The sequence below is a fragment of the Lagopus leucura genome, unplaced genomic scaffold (genome assembly GCF_019238085.1).
Source record: "Lagopus leucura isolate 7727_CA_CO unplaced genomic scaffold, USGS_WTPT01 Super-Scaffold_100033, whole genome shotgun sequence".
Classification (NCBI taxonomy): Eukaryota; Metazoa; Chordata; class Aves; order Galliformes; family Phasianidae; genus Lagopus; species Lagopus leucura.
Window position 1 is genome coordinate 1,410,563 of NW_024962282.1, and position 15,671 is coordinate 1,426,233.

General features: G+C 36.8%; 1 protein-coding gene across 10 annotated transcripts in view; it reads left to right on the top strand.

The window, feature by feature from the left end:
* The window catches only part of SOX6 (SRY-box transcription factor 6), a 366,568-nt gene that overhangs the window by 332,751 nt on the left and 18,146 nt on the right, over window positions 1-15,671 (top strand). The window lies entirely within an intron of this gene.

Below are 15,671 nucleotides of genomic sequence, written 5' to 3' on the forward strand. Positions count from 1 at the left end.
TATAAAGACAGCTATCAAAAGATAATGTAAAAATATTTCACTTTTCTATATGAATGTCTTGTACACAATATAACACTTCGGTGCATTTGCACAGATTTTATTGATTTATTCAATATGCCAGGCAGTCAAGTGGAAATCAGTGTTTCTCAGGACTGATTTTAACCTGAGAAAGTGAATATCCTATGATGCATTGCAAGAGAGTAGGTGGATATGAAATCTACCAGTCACTGTAATAAGATTAATCTACCACTCAGCAAAAATGCCATGTTGCCACTTCAGTTTTCTTCTTCTTTTTTTTTTTTTTTTTAACTTAACAAGTTCTAGTTATACCACTGTTCATCAGGAAAAAGTTAAAATATCTCTAATTATTTTCTGTTGATATCCAAATATTTGACAAGATCACAATTTACTTTTGTCTTGGATCAAAAGAAGACAAACTTGTGACTGTTGACAAGTAGGGCTATTTAAAAATTATTCTTGAAATATAGACAGAATTTGTCTGATAAAAATGCTTTAATGTTTTCTGTATAGAAAATATTCATCTGAATGCATATTTTGTTATTATCTCAGTGACCCAAAAATATATGGTCTAGACAAGGCCTCACAATTTTTCCTTTCATTTGGAAGTCTGAAAACAACAGCACATGTAATTGCTACCTTTTCTTTACAAGCAGTGATACACCTATGATAAAACAACTTAAAACGCTCATTGCCAACTGAAATACATTGTCCTTAAATCCTTAAATTTACTGTTCCTCAGTAAATCTATACAGCCTAGAATAAATACATGTACACAATGCAGTGTTGAGATCCAAGACATTCCTGTATTGACTCATCCATACAGAAGAATAGAAACACTCCAATTTACTTGAGCAAAATATTCCTACTTATAGGCTTAAAGCTTGTCAGGTGGAACTGCCATGTCCTATGAGCATGTGCCTTCGTGTCTTTGCTTAAACAATTAATGTAAAGTAAATTTTCATAATCAAGCTTTCTGTTCACCATAACAGTAAGATAAGGTAGTGATTGAAGCTCATCAATTGTTTATTACAAATAATATTCAGTAGGAGGCTAACAACTTATTGAAACATTTCATATGTTCCCTGTGTGTGTATATGTGTATATATACATATTTTGTAATAGATCATTATAAAACCAACAATTTTTTCAGATTTTGTGTTGGTTTTTTTTTTTTTCTCCTTCTGGAAAATAGAGTTTGGAGTTCCATGGACTTTTAAAAGTGCTTGATGACTCATCATTTATTTATAAACTGAATTGAGAAGGAGTTCCCATCCTTCTGCAACGTCTCATGTTACAACATCTTGAAGAATATTTTTTTCCGTAGTTGGGATGAAAAGTTGCAACAGGATACTTACAGACACATACACAGTTATTGGTTCCAAAGTGTCTGTCAACTGTCTAAGTTTAAATCATTTCCTTCAATTTGACCGTCCTCTTTCTGGTATTATTAAGTTAGCATCCTTATAGACCTCATGATACCAACAGCCTCTCTTTTTACTGGATAGTGGACAATGAAACTCTGACATAGGTACACCAGGATACGGTGATGTGTGCCAGTTTAAGGACAGTGTCTTTCTAGAGCTGGTGGGGCAGCTTGAGGTATGGTGCGTTGCCACATGGGAAATCTGAGTTCATGAATGGATTCAGATTTCCATACTTTGTTTAGCAGCCAATAGATGTCTCTGGAAAAGGGGTGCTGGGCCAGTACCTCTGCTGAGATGTGAAAAACACTGGCAGGATTTCAAACTGAGCTGCTCATTTGTCCTTCTAGTTATAGACGAGGTGAACTTAGACATTAGCTGGATATAAAAAAGACCTTCAAAATATCACCCAAGTTTTGCTTCTTTGGCAAGCTAGCAAGGTGGTGACGCTTCTAATGTGGCATCTCTTGGAGTAGAAGCCTATTGAAATCAGTCCTGCTGAAATGTCAGCAGCTAAACGGTTGCGTCTCATGTTATATACCATGCTACAGGCTCTGTTCATTTTCAAATATAACAACTTTTTCCCAATTGCCATGAAGATACTACAGATCTTCCTAGGTCTGTTATGTCCCAGAGTGTTTTATACATTGCCAATATTTTGTGCTTTTGTATGTGTGTCTGCTTCAACATCAGGTTACTAAGGAACTTGAAAACTTTTCCTTCAGACTCCTCTAAGAAGAGAGTTTAGTTGCATTGTAGTGTGTTGCCGAGGTCACAGTCTCTGGTGCATGTCAAAGATTCAGTGATCATCATCATAGCCTTCTAAGACGTGGTGTATTTCACACACCTTCCTTTCTGTTTTGTCATCGTTAGTTAATTTTGATCTTTTCTTTACCAGGTTTTTTTTTGTATATTATTTGAGTACACATTGCCATAGACGTCTTTTAGCTGATAGTTTTCTCTTGTTTACTTTTACGCATTCTTATAGAATATAAACATTTCTGAAGTAACATACTGGTGACCAACTTTAGACTCCCTTTTTTCATCAGATGTATGAGGTCCAAATGAATCAGTGACAGTGAGTGCATGGCTATTAGATCTTTCATATCATTTACTTCAGTCACTAGAATTTTCATACTTTAAAACTATGAAATATATTATATTTAGAAAAGACATATTAACTATCTGTAGAGGGATTTTTTTAGGGGGAAGGATACAAAGAAGTTCCCGAGCAAAAGAGTCCAAGTTTAGTTGCATTGCTGGCAATAAACTACAAAGAAAAGCAGTTTGAACTGCATCCTTATCCCTTGCTGATGTGAACCAAGGGAGCTGTAGGAGTGCAATTCTACAGTTCCACTCCTTGTCTACCTGCGCACTTGCATTTCCAAAGGAAACTAAGTGCGCAGAGACATGGTACATGTCTGTATCATCTCAGCATGCAGCCAAGACAGACAAGATCTGGGAAGTGCTCCTGGGTCTCATAGCTTTGACACAGCCTTTAAGGTTCAAGTAATTTGTTGCAAGAAATATCAGCAAGCTTTTTGGTTTATGGAGTTCCTTTGTAAAAGTATGTAGCAATGATTTCTGTCTACTCCTTATTTCTTATCTATAATGTATGGCAGAGATTTGACTCTGACATGATCTGAGTCACATTTCCCTTTAATTCTAGGAGTGCTTGTGGTATTTGATTATTGATCACAATTTGAAACTACATGTGTAATTTTTAAAAACATGAATTATTAGAGAAGTCTTAACATTCTTTACGTTGGATTTTATGAAACTGTAAGACGTAAATGTGAAAGGACACTGCAGAATGAACATCAGGCCTTGTACTTGTTATCCCTGACCAGTGTGTGAAACTAGTGTGCGCACAGTGTGCGAAGACTAATGGCAACCAGTTCTCCTTTCAGAGATGAATTTGCATATGAAGCTGTATTCAAAGCTTGTATTATTCTGAGTGACCTAACTTCATCTAAATGGAGGCCTGATAATTGTCTACAAGAATTTTATATTAAATATGACATAAACCAACATCTCTATTTCCTCCTTAATTACCATCAGGGCTGGGCTATCTATATTAAAAATCATGTTCAGACTGTATACAGAAACATTGCTGCTGACTGTGACCATTTGATGAACAATTCCCAGCTCCTAGAAGTGCACCATTACCTGGAAATCTAAGTTGTCATATTAAAGTGTATAGTACAATTGTAGTTGTCAAAATTAAAAAAGAACCAACAACATGATTTGAGACTTTCATAAACATTTGGCAACTGGTATGTGAAATTATAAATAGCCAGGTATAGAGCTAAGCAAGATGTTTTTTCTCCATAATTTTTAAGGAAATGTTATTTGTTTAGGCAGCTTCATAATTTTGAGCATTTGAGATTGTTGGGTACAGGGGTATAAGCTAGCCAGCGTGGGCCACACTGAGTCAGCTTTGAATCTGTCCATAGCTAAAGCTCCTCTTCTAACATACATCAACCAACCAGAATGTGGTAGAGTACAGGCAAGAAGTCATTGTTAAATTCCAGGTGGGGGAGCCTAACATATTTAGTCATTTTATCTTAGAACCTTGGATGTTCTGAATACATTTTGTTGGTTCATGTTTAAGAAAGAAATTCATTTCAGTGTTGGTGATGGTGCTGCTTCTAATGAACCACATACATCTCATGCATGTGTAACATACTCTATGTTTAACAATCCTTCTATTTTTTATGCTTGTGGTGAAATGCTATGGAAAATTTGTAGGAAATATGCTAAGATTTTTCTTAGTAGTAGATAGTAATCTGCAGAAGAGAGTTAATGTTTCTGTTGACAGTTACTGATTTTACCTTAACTTAGGTTGCAGTGTAGTTTCCTTCACCAGTTGTAGAGATTCAAATTCCATCAAGATCTGATCATCATTCCTGCCAAAGAATTGGATCTGTTTAAATATGGTTTTCTTGATTGGATCTTGGGCTCAGGGCAACAACATCTGAATGTTATTGTTTTGCCATTGCCTCACTATGTGATTTTATAAAAGAGAAATAACTTCTCTGTGTCCTGTTTTCCAATATGAAAAAATAGATGCATTGTGAAGCCAAATTCACTTTCATAAAGCAACTGGAAACAGATGAAAATGCCATATTAGCATTAACATTTTGTTCCAAGTTCAGTGTTCGTTTGTATTTATGCATTAGAATCAGGGGCTTACTAGTTAAATATTTGGCCTCATAAGATGGGACAAAATACACAAAGCGCTTTTCTTCTGAGTCCTGTTTTGATATTTTCATTTGTTCTATCTATTATGTGATAGACTTTCTGAGACTGTAAGCTTTGCTTACCACTTGCTGCTTCTTCCTTTGATACTAGTCTGCCAGTGTGTTAAGCAATGATCCACAGTTAGGAGGAATAGGTCCATTTCTACTGGTTGAGAAAAAAAAAAAATTATAATAAAACTGTGGGATATGCCTGTACGCTTTATCTGTGTATTTACTTTATTCTTGTATTAGTCTGTTACTTTTCAAAATCTCTCAAAGATCACCTTTGCTGTGAACACAGGTGCTAGATGCTAAGTCAGTCATTAAGATGTATCTTGGAGCCCGCAGCTTGGGCTTGGTACCAGCCCATCTTCTAGTCAAATAAGATTCTTAAGTGCCTGTGTACTCAGTGCATATGTCCACCCTTTCACCACCTGCTGTCTCCTACTTTTATGTGTAGATTCCCTGGTTTAAAGATTGTATTTTTCTATATACCAAGTCACTGTTTGAAATGTAGCTTTAAGCCTTACATGTTTGACCATGGTATTTTTGACCACTCATCGAAAAGGTTGAAGGCAAGCCAAATGGAGATTGCACGGTGCATAACCATTGGTAACAGGTTAATTGCTAGTAAGCCCTAGCTTAATTTTACAAATTCCTATCTATGCAGGTTTTGGTCTGAACCTGATTTTGGAGTTGAACCCAAGATTGTCATACAGGAGCATGAGCTCAACTGCACTTTTATTTCTATTCAGTATTAAGTGTGAGAGCACAGTTCTGTCTCATTTCAGACAGTGCATTTGCTGACCAGCATACAGAGTTGAGGATTTGCTCAATGTTGCCATTACTGCCATGCGGATTTGACTTTAGCTAGCCACATTTCAAGGCACTGTGTACCACAAGGAGAGATAATGTTAGACCAAAAGCAAGGGAAATTGAATGAAAGAGAAGAAATGGTGTTAGGAATCTTCACAGATTCAACCCATTTTCAGAATGCTGGGAGCAGATGAGGGGTTGCAGTGGCAGCAGAGTAGCACTGAACACGAGTCACTGATGGAGGAGAGGAATGAGCTAACTGGGGGAACACAGGCAGTCTTTTCCATGTGGAAGGTAGTTTTTTAGCCTTCCGAGGAGAAACACGACAAACACAAAAAAGGATTAACAGAAGTAGTACAAGGCTGATAACCTAAGGGTGAAGAGAAGCTGCCACCTTGTCCAGCTCCAAAAATGTCCTTATGTCAAAACTTAATTTCTGCTGTCCTAGCAGTAGAGCAGGCATTGTGACAAGTGCCTGCATTTTGCAAATCTCTTCAGAAAAAAAGCACATCATTGCTTCTTAAAGGAGTACCTCTATCATATACTTAAATCTCCAACATGCTCGCGTATGCCCGACAGCAAAAAACCGCTTATAGAAAAGGACGAGACAGTTCCTTCTTAACTCCAAAGGAGGTTGGCTTTGATCGGCTGAAGAGGTAGGTGAAAGGGAACTGTATTTTTGCAGGCAGATCAATCCTGGCAGGCTGCCAACACAGTCCAAACCCGTGAGGTAACTTGTTTAACACCCTCCTATGCAGAGGTGTAAACAGAAGGTAGTACATGCATGACAAAGCATCGCCTACTTTTGTGACAGCGCTTCATAAATACTGGAGGAAAGAATGCCTCTCCACGCCAGTATTTGTCGCACATAAATATTTGTAATAGTTGCCATGGCAGTTGAGAAGGGAAAGATGAAAATCAGAAAACAGTGAAAGCTGTCTGAAAACAAAGAAGTGTTTCCAGAGAGAGTGCAGTAAGCTTAAGCACTAGAATTTGTACTCCTCTGAATTCTTGTTGTAGGACTTTTTAAAAAATTTCTCGTAAGCATATCTGTAATATTTAAATCACAATTGATTAGTTAGACCAGATTCTAAATGTGGCTTTTATTCACTGCAGTTGCTGCTTTTAACACATATGAATCTATTTGATTGTGCCTGAAATTTCAGTGATACACTCATATTTTTCAGAATAACTCAGATCAGGAATCTGTGATAAAGGACTTAGGCACAGAATTTCAGTTGTATTGGATGAGGTTCAGTGCCTCAGCCCTGGAGTAACTCAATGCCTGCAAACGGGATAGGAATAAGACCTTCTGTTGTTAAGAACCATCCCATCACTTTTCTGATGATAATCGCTTTATGAAGCTTGTTGCCAGCAACCCCATAACATTTTACAGAGGGAACTCCCACTCTGAGGACTGAAAAATCTGAGCTGAGGGTGTGTGGACTGGTTTTTCCTATTGCATTGAAACCTACTCCTCTCAAGACGCTAATATTAAACATGTATTATGCTTCTGACTTTCAGCATAATAAATTTGGATGTTCTCTGTGAGTGTTACCTTTTGATTTTCAGCTGTCTGAGGCATTTTTTCCGACTGCTAAAGATCAGGCTTTTTCGTTTGCTGTTTCTGTGTTACAGTAATTGATTCTTTTAGAATAGCATTTTTATTTTAAAAATTCTAATTATCACTTCTAATGTTGTACAACCACTGTTACAATACCCAGTTTTATTCAGGGGTGCCCATTACCACAGATACAGTTACAGTTAAAGCTTGTCACAGTTTCCATTATACAGTACGATTTTTTTCAGGAATTTAGAACAAAGCTGTAAAACTGTGGGCTGCAGTTTTGTACAGAAAATCTTTGCCCATGAGAAAATTATTGTCACAAATGCTGAAAGCATCAGTCAATTTGTTTAGCTACTTTTAAGTGGAGTGAGTGAAAAATTAAATATAGTAGTTCAGTGCTTTAAAACACTGTTTAACACTCTGAAGTCCACGTACAGCCACCACAGGTATCAAAAAACCCATGGCCCTGATTCTTATAGCTCTGTACATATCTTTGTTGTGATACAATATTGAAAAAGGAGGCTGAAGCTGCTTAAAATGGTATGAAATTTTCAGGGACAAGTGATTTTTCAGCTGATGGAGAAATCCACTATTGTGCTCTATGGAGGAGGGGGAATCTTGCCCATTTTTCTTACCTCCTTGAGTAAAGAAGCAGGGCGGGGATATTAATACATTAAGGAGAGAGCACTGTGCAGCTTCCAGACAAATTCTCTTCTTTTTACAGCTCTCTATTTTTCTAAATATAACCTGTATGCCATTTTCTCCTCCAAGAACCTTAGTATCTCAGCAATAGAGACATGTTTAAAAACATCTGCTTTTTTTCCACATAGACATGCCAAGTTACTAAGCAAGTCTTTTCTATAAAACTAAGTAGCAAGGGGACAATATTTTCTTCATTTGTAGTTTAATTTTAGAGAATTGGTGATCCAAAATGTCTGTGGGGTGGGCATTGCAGTACCTTCACAGCTTCTGCAAATATTAAATGATTATGTTTATGATTGGGTAGCTATAATTTCACGGGAAGTGCAGCTTTTCTAAAAGGTCATTTGTAATTTTTCGTGTTAGTCCCTATTTCATGGCAAATCCCCCATCTTTTTAAAATCCAAATCAGATAATTGTGGCAACATATTTGGACATGCCTTGTTTGTAAAAATACATTGTGGCTTCACTCGCAAGACCCAAATATGCAGGTGCAGAATATTTGAAAAATGAGCCTTAACAGTTTCTTCTAACATTTGTTGTTACTCGTGGAATTGCAACTTTTATCGTGCTGCTTTTGCTTCTCTCCCTTTGTGACATATTATTTACTAATTTTATTATTAATTATTATAATTTCAGCTTCTTGTGAAAGGCAAGAAAAAATGGCATATGCATACCCAAGTCCTAGGTCCTTGCAGTCTAATTACTGACATGATATGACAAGTGAAAACAGCAAACACTGGTTGGAAGGGAATTAGTTGTATTGATACAAAGAATGATGTTGCATATGCTGGAAGGTGCCAAATTCAATTACAGATTTAACCCAGGATATGTGCCACAATTGCAGTGATTCCAACACATGTTAAAACCTTTTGCAAAGTTTTCCGTATTTCATGAATATCACACAATTTGAGGGAGGTGGCTTTGTAAAGCTCTCTCTCAATGTTCAACATAAATCCATTTTAAAAATCACGTTATATCTACGCTTTTGAAATTCATTGTTTTGCTACAAAGCAGCAAGCAAAGTTGCTCATTAACAGTGTTCAGCCACACCTTGAACAATGCATCCATCAAATATGAAGTCAAGCTGCCTTTTCCTCTGCGGTGAATTCCTGTCTGTCATTTCTCCATTAAAAAAAAAACACCAAAGCATTGACTGAAATATGAACGGATCTTGTCCCATAGCCCTTGCTCAGGCAGGATTTTCTTCAAAACTGCTAGGGATGTCTGAAGATTACAAAATTAATTTCTGTGTTTTAGAATTAGTATCATGTTTTCTAGATATTCTAGGTGACACTGTCGTGTCAGGAGAAATTTGAAATTATGTAGGTAACAGCTCCACTGGCAATAAATCTGCGTCTCTTATGAGAACGTTTGTGTTAAAGACACTGTTCTTTGTACTGCTCTGACTATCACAGTAATTTCGGAAAACTAAAGCTTTCTGCTGACAATAAAAAACACAATTTGCAGTATCAATCTTTTTTTTTTTTTTCCAGACAATAATGATAATTATTAGCAATAGTTCTCATGAGAGTTTTGTCCCTTTTTATCTTTCCGTGGAACTTTACTTTCCTCACCTGAGTACAGAATGAAATATCAAAGAGACACAAGAATGGTGTTTGTGGGGATGTAAACTATTATTTAGACTTGATGACTGGCAATCCTGTGCTTCTGATGTCATTATTTAGGCTGAGTAACTGTGAACTTACGTGTGTTTCACATTTTTTTTCTGTCAATAATATCTATTGTTAGCATTTAATTAATTATCTGTGAAGGATCTTGAAGTCTGCAAGTGGCACATGATTGAAAAATGTTATGACACTTAAATTCCTCCCTAAATCTGTAGAGGAGGTTCCTACTTCATCCCAGTTTCATGGATCTCCAGAGAGTAACTTTTCATACTCTTGTGTTACAGCACAAGTGGAGCTGTGTTGGCCATTGAGAGCTTTTAGGTCAGTCCTTACACGCTAATTGTGTTAATATTCCATTAAATTTAAGATTATTTCATTGTTGCAGCTGTACTCTCCTTGATTTCTATAAGGGTTAATTTTACCATCAATTGTGGTCAACAAATCTAAACTGTTTGTGTAAGCCATCAAGAAAATAGTTGCATTTATTGGCCTTGATTCATTTAAATGATATAGATTTGGGCATGGCTGGCTGCACAGTATGAATGTGATAATAGCTTGTTTAGAAATATTGTTTCAGCCCTTAATATGACCCAAGTAACCGTTCAGCTTTGAACACTGGTGAGTGAGCTGCTACCGGTATGCCTAGAACAGTTGATTTGATTTTACACCCAGAATGTATTTCACTATTAATTTTAGCTCCTGGCTTTCAAATGGGGGTAGACGTACATGCAGGTTGTGAGGGTGGCTGTGAAAACTGTTGCTGTGTTTTAGCTGAGATTAAGAATTTTGCTTCCATATGTAGAACAAATGTACTAAAAAAGTAAACTCACTGTCACCAAAACTGAAAACAAGGCACTTTGGAAAATATATGCTGATATATAACTGGGTAGAATTTCCTTCATTTTGCAAAGCCACGAGCCACATGCATCAGCTCACCGCAAAGTCATTAGGTCTTTTTAAACTCAGATGAAAAACATTAACAAATACCACAAAAGGCTTTAGTATGGCCCCTTTGTTCATTCACATATGGCAGTTTATAACTCCTGCACCACTTGGGTCGTGTGTTTGTTTAAGCTGCCTCCATCAGGCCAGCCCTGAAAGAACAAAAGACATCTTGAGCGATCCTAAGCAGGAAATGGGCTAATCTAAACATGGTTTGTGACACTATAAGTAGAATAGAAAGGGGAGGGATTGATTAGTCATTAATGTCCAATTGACTCCATATGGATGTTGCAATAATAAGGCCTTTTTCAGTGCAGTAGCAGAGTTATTGAATTAGAGGTTTATGTTTCCTCAGAGCTGACCTTAGGGAATTCCCTCTTAGTTCTTCTTGTTGATGCTTTAAAGAGAATGGAGTCTCTTAACAGGAAAAATAGAAGCCTTATCATAACTGAGTGTTACATGAACATGTAGCTAACCTCTGCTACATTATATTCTCAACTCTTAGTATTCACTTAGCATATTTCAGAAACTTTACAGGTGAAATACTTTAGAGCGCATTTAAATATTGCACTATTTCATGAATCACTCATGTATTTCTTAGTTTTCATCCCCTCCTTGTTCACTGACATGCAGCTTATAGGACATTTTGGGACTTCGAATCTCGCCTGAATAATATTTGTTTAGCGTTTGGAATGAAAGCAGCTTGATGAACAGACACTTCCCTGCAGAATATTTGTCTCTGTATGACTACAGGCATCCCTGCTGGGCAGCTGGTCATGTTTCCACATGGGTGTTAGTTTTGCATAGTGATGACAAGACATGCCAGTAACGACAATAGTTCATGAGGTACACATTTATTTTACCTCACTTTCTGTTACTACAGAATCAGAAAGTCTTATGAGTATGGGTGAGGATGTAAAAAACACAACACGTTACAAGCAGGCAAGGGACAAAACAAATATAAGAGATACTCTAACCCTGTTACAAGTCTTACATTAAAGTGAAGTAGTAATTTGTCTAACTTGGAAAAAGCTTTGAGCTTAACAGCTAAAAAATAGATATATTATTAATCTAAATTTTCCAAAGCTTTTGGTGTGTGTGTGTGTCATTCTTTTCAACCCAGATTTGCATTTTTCTATTTGATTTGAAATACTGCAGTAACTTTCAGAAAGGCTGTGTCTGTTTGCTTGCTAAGAGCTGGAAAGGGGATCTGCCGAGCCAGGTTTTCATGCTTCCTGCTCTTACTGCATTTCCATGTTTATGAGTAATTCATCTCTAGTAGTAAAAGAGAGACTCTTAATTGCATGTTCATTAGGTTTTAGTTTCTGATATGCGAGCTACTAGCAGTGCTAGTTTTATTAACACAGACAGAACCAGATATTGTGAAGACAGAATCATAAAATCATAGGATGGTTTGGGTTGGAAAGGTTCCTTAAGCTCATCTAGTTCCAACTTCCCTCCTATAGGCACGGACACCTCTCTCTAGAGCACATTGCTCAAAGCCCCGTCCAGCCTGGCCTTGAATGCTTCCAGGGAGGGGGCATCCACAACCTCACTGTGCAGCCTGTTGCAGTGTCTCACCATCTTCACAGTAAAGAATTTCTTTCTGATATCTAGTCTAAATCTACCCTCTTACCCTTTAAAACCATGTCCCTTCATCCTGTTGCTTTCTGCCTTATAAAAAGTCCCTCTTTCCTGTAGGCCCCCTTCAGTTACTGGTAGACTGGTAGACCTCTATATGGTCTCCTCAGAGCCTTTTCTTCTCCAGGTTGAAGAGCCTCATCTCTCTCAGCCTGTCCTTGCAGGGGAGGTGCTTCAGCCCTCTGATCATCTTCGTGGCCCTTCTCTGGACCCACTCCAACAAATCCATATCTTTCTTATGCTGAACTGAATGAAGTACTCCAGGCAGGGTCTCACAAGAGCAGAGTAGAGGAGCAGAATCACCTCTCTCAACCTGCTGGTCGAGATGCGACCCAAGATACGATTGGCGTTCTGTGCTGCAGGCACACATTACTGGCTCATATTGAATCTTTCATCATTCGACACTCCCAAATCCTTCTCCTAAGGGCTGCTCTCAAGCCATTCTCTGCCCAACTGATCATGATCAGTTCTTTCCAAAGTAGACAAAAATATCATCTCAGCTTACTGAATAACCGATGATATGAGCTCTACTGCTAACCAATCACTTTCACATTAGGAAGCTAGGAAGACTGTCTTTATTTCTGTATATCCTATCTGTATATATGTATTTATGGAAGATGGTATGCAGTATATTTTCTAGAGTAGCCAAATATTCATTACATGAGGGGATTCAAAGGAAATGTGTCATTTCAAATATGAATCAATGGCCAGAGTGTGAAGAGTAATTAAAGAATAACAGAGGGACTGGTGAAACTCTCCGTCTCTTTGCTGTCTCTTTTCTCAATCTTTCTTCATCTTTTTCTCAACCTCTTTTGCTCCTCTCTGTCACTGTAACCGTTATTTGCATTCTGGTAAGAAGTAAAGGCTGGATCTGAGGTTTTGTTTTGGTAAGTGACATAGAAAATGGAGAGTGAAATCCCATCCCATTAAGTACATGAGGATAAACTCTTATGTGGCCAACATTTCAGGGAAATGGTGCCTTTCCTAAAATTCTCGTTATTTTACAAGGTGAGAAACTAAGATAAAAGCAGGAATTAATAAATAAATAATGTATCAATTGTTACTATGTATTTCTTAGCATTTCATTCATGGAAAATGATGCAGATTCTTTTCCCTTTCAAAAGCTGTGAGTTCTTGCCTATGCGCTAGAGAACAGTCAATCTCTTTTGGAAGAAAAATATTGTTAGAAATTACTTTAATGAAGCCGTAACATTTTTAGATTCATTCTATGCTGTTCTTTGGCCCAATGCTGTTCCCAGATGCTAGTCTGGAATCCAGCTCCCACAGTGGAGTTGATTGCCATACACCCACAAGAAATGATCATTCTCGTCTAATCTGATTTTAGCTTTAAATCATCTAAGTCACGACAAGTTGAATAAATGCAAGGGAACTAGGAAGCAAGACAGTCCACACCCTTGGAAGCTAAAAGTGTCACTTTGAGGATAGCTCGAGTCTTTAGGCCAAAGTGTAGATTTCTTTGCCAACTAAGCCATTAGGGCAGCCAAACTGTACTGCTTTTGCAATAATTTTGAATCCTAACCAAAGTCTTGATTCTGAAATCTAAATTCTCCTTCCACAATTGCAGTATGGACTGCAGAACTATCAGGTAGCCATTAGTTGCCATAGAAAGACAATTGCCAGTGTTGTCCTCTCTTCTCACCCTTCATTAGTACTATGTCCTTTGTTTTATCTAGTATTTTGGGATTATTATTTATTAACTGTCTCAGGAAACATTTCAAAAAGGACAGGTGTGAAACACATACAACTTTACAGTCATATATATATAATTTTTTTTAAAATTTCAGGCATCTCTGTCTCTGTCAGTATTATCACTTCCACAGTAAGAAAAAAACCCATACTTTGTAATGCCTGTTTAAGTTGTTTATGTAGGACATGATGCTGTTTAAATACCTGAATGACAGAATGAAGTACCCAAGAACAACTGTGCAGTTTGAAAGCTTGTTCTTATGTGTTTCAACTTGAAAGAGCTCACTCAGCATATGTGCTTTTTATATCATTAGTGCCTCATTTCTAACCTTAGAAGATACTGAGAATTTCTGGCTCTCCTCATGGAATCTCATGCTAACAAAAGTATTTTCATATAATTCAGCTTTACAAGCTGAGTATAATTCTGGAGCTTTGAGATACTTAGGAGAACACAGAGATTACACTATTTCAGTTATTTGCAGAAATTCATTTTGCAGATGCTTTTGTGATGGCCTATGGGTCAACTTGCAAATATTCCCCTAGAGATCAAGTACAGAGAACATCAACTTCTTGGCTGCTTTTTCAACTCCTTCAAGTATGGACTTGCTTAAAGCAGATGCAGCCAGAACTTCTTGGCCTTCTTGGGATGTTTGTAATTTATTACTTTAAGTAAGAATCATTTTGTAACATAACCTTCCTCTTAAAATACTTTGCTTATGTGTTTTTTTTCTTCCTACCTAAGTTATATCCAGATTAAAAAATCAGCCAGTAATCTCCTAGAAAAAATACTCTGTGCCTCCATTACCAGGTTATGCCAAAACTTTGTTAAAAAAGGCTAAAGACAAACTCCTTTGCCACCATGAATAACTACCTTTCAAAAAGTCAAAGATGGAAAATCATCCTACAAGTTCAAATACATCTTCTTTGTTATGAGTATAAAAGCTGAATAGTAAATGACTTTTTAATTTTAAAAAATACATATTTTTAGATTTATTACCAACTTCTTAATTGCCCACATACTATTTAAAATATTACAGTATTTTTTAAAAGATGGAATGACCAGTATGTAATACAGTCTTTCTCAAATTATGCAGTTATTTATCTCAGTAAATGTTTCAGTGTTGACTTACATGTTTATAACCTATTATAGTTTCACAATAGGTAGACTGTCTCTTAAAAGATGATATCTTTGACATGCACATTGCAAGCCATCTGACAAAAAATGAACAAAGCCTCATGAACTGTACACACCCCTGAAATGGTGCAAATCCAGATCTTCTGTCACTCAACAAAACTACTGTTTCTTTCTGCAGTAAAAAACTGCATTTGTAGTCCCCTGTAAGCACTGAACACATTTTGCATGGTCCTTATCTTAGAATAGTATTAAAATAGTTTTGCATCTTCCATTTGCCACAAACTTGACTTCTTTTATATGCATGCATGTTAGTATACAAATTGCCAAATTGGTGTCAGTTATAAAGTAATGGCACTGGAGGCATCATAAATTACCGTGGTGATCCTCAGGAGAAGACACTGCTGTATATGAATGTTTTGCTCTCAGAGTAATGTATGTCTTCATCTGGCCCAGTAGTCAGCATATTGCCCTGTGTTGATGGATACAGTCAGCTTGAAACGACACTACATTTCACTGCACAATAAACATGGCTGTCAACACTGTGTAAAGCAAAATGAATTTATCCTGTATGGTCAGTGCATTTTAAATTAAATTAATGTACTGTGGACATGGTGGCAAAAAGGTAGTGTATTAGTCATGCATCCTGTATTTTAGGACTTTTTTCATGTAAATGGATTTCCTATACAGAAAGTTTTAAATAGTGTATCTGAGATATAGTGTTTTTATAGTAAATTAGTTTTTGTACAGTTAAAATCTTTTAAGTTAGTCACTGAAATTAGTACATCACTACTTAGTGTAAAGAAATATCTTTTTTTCTTTTTTGCAAACATGAAATAAATGTCTGAGTCT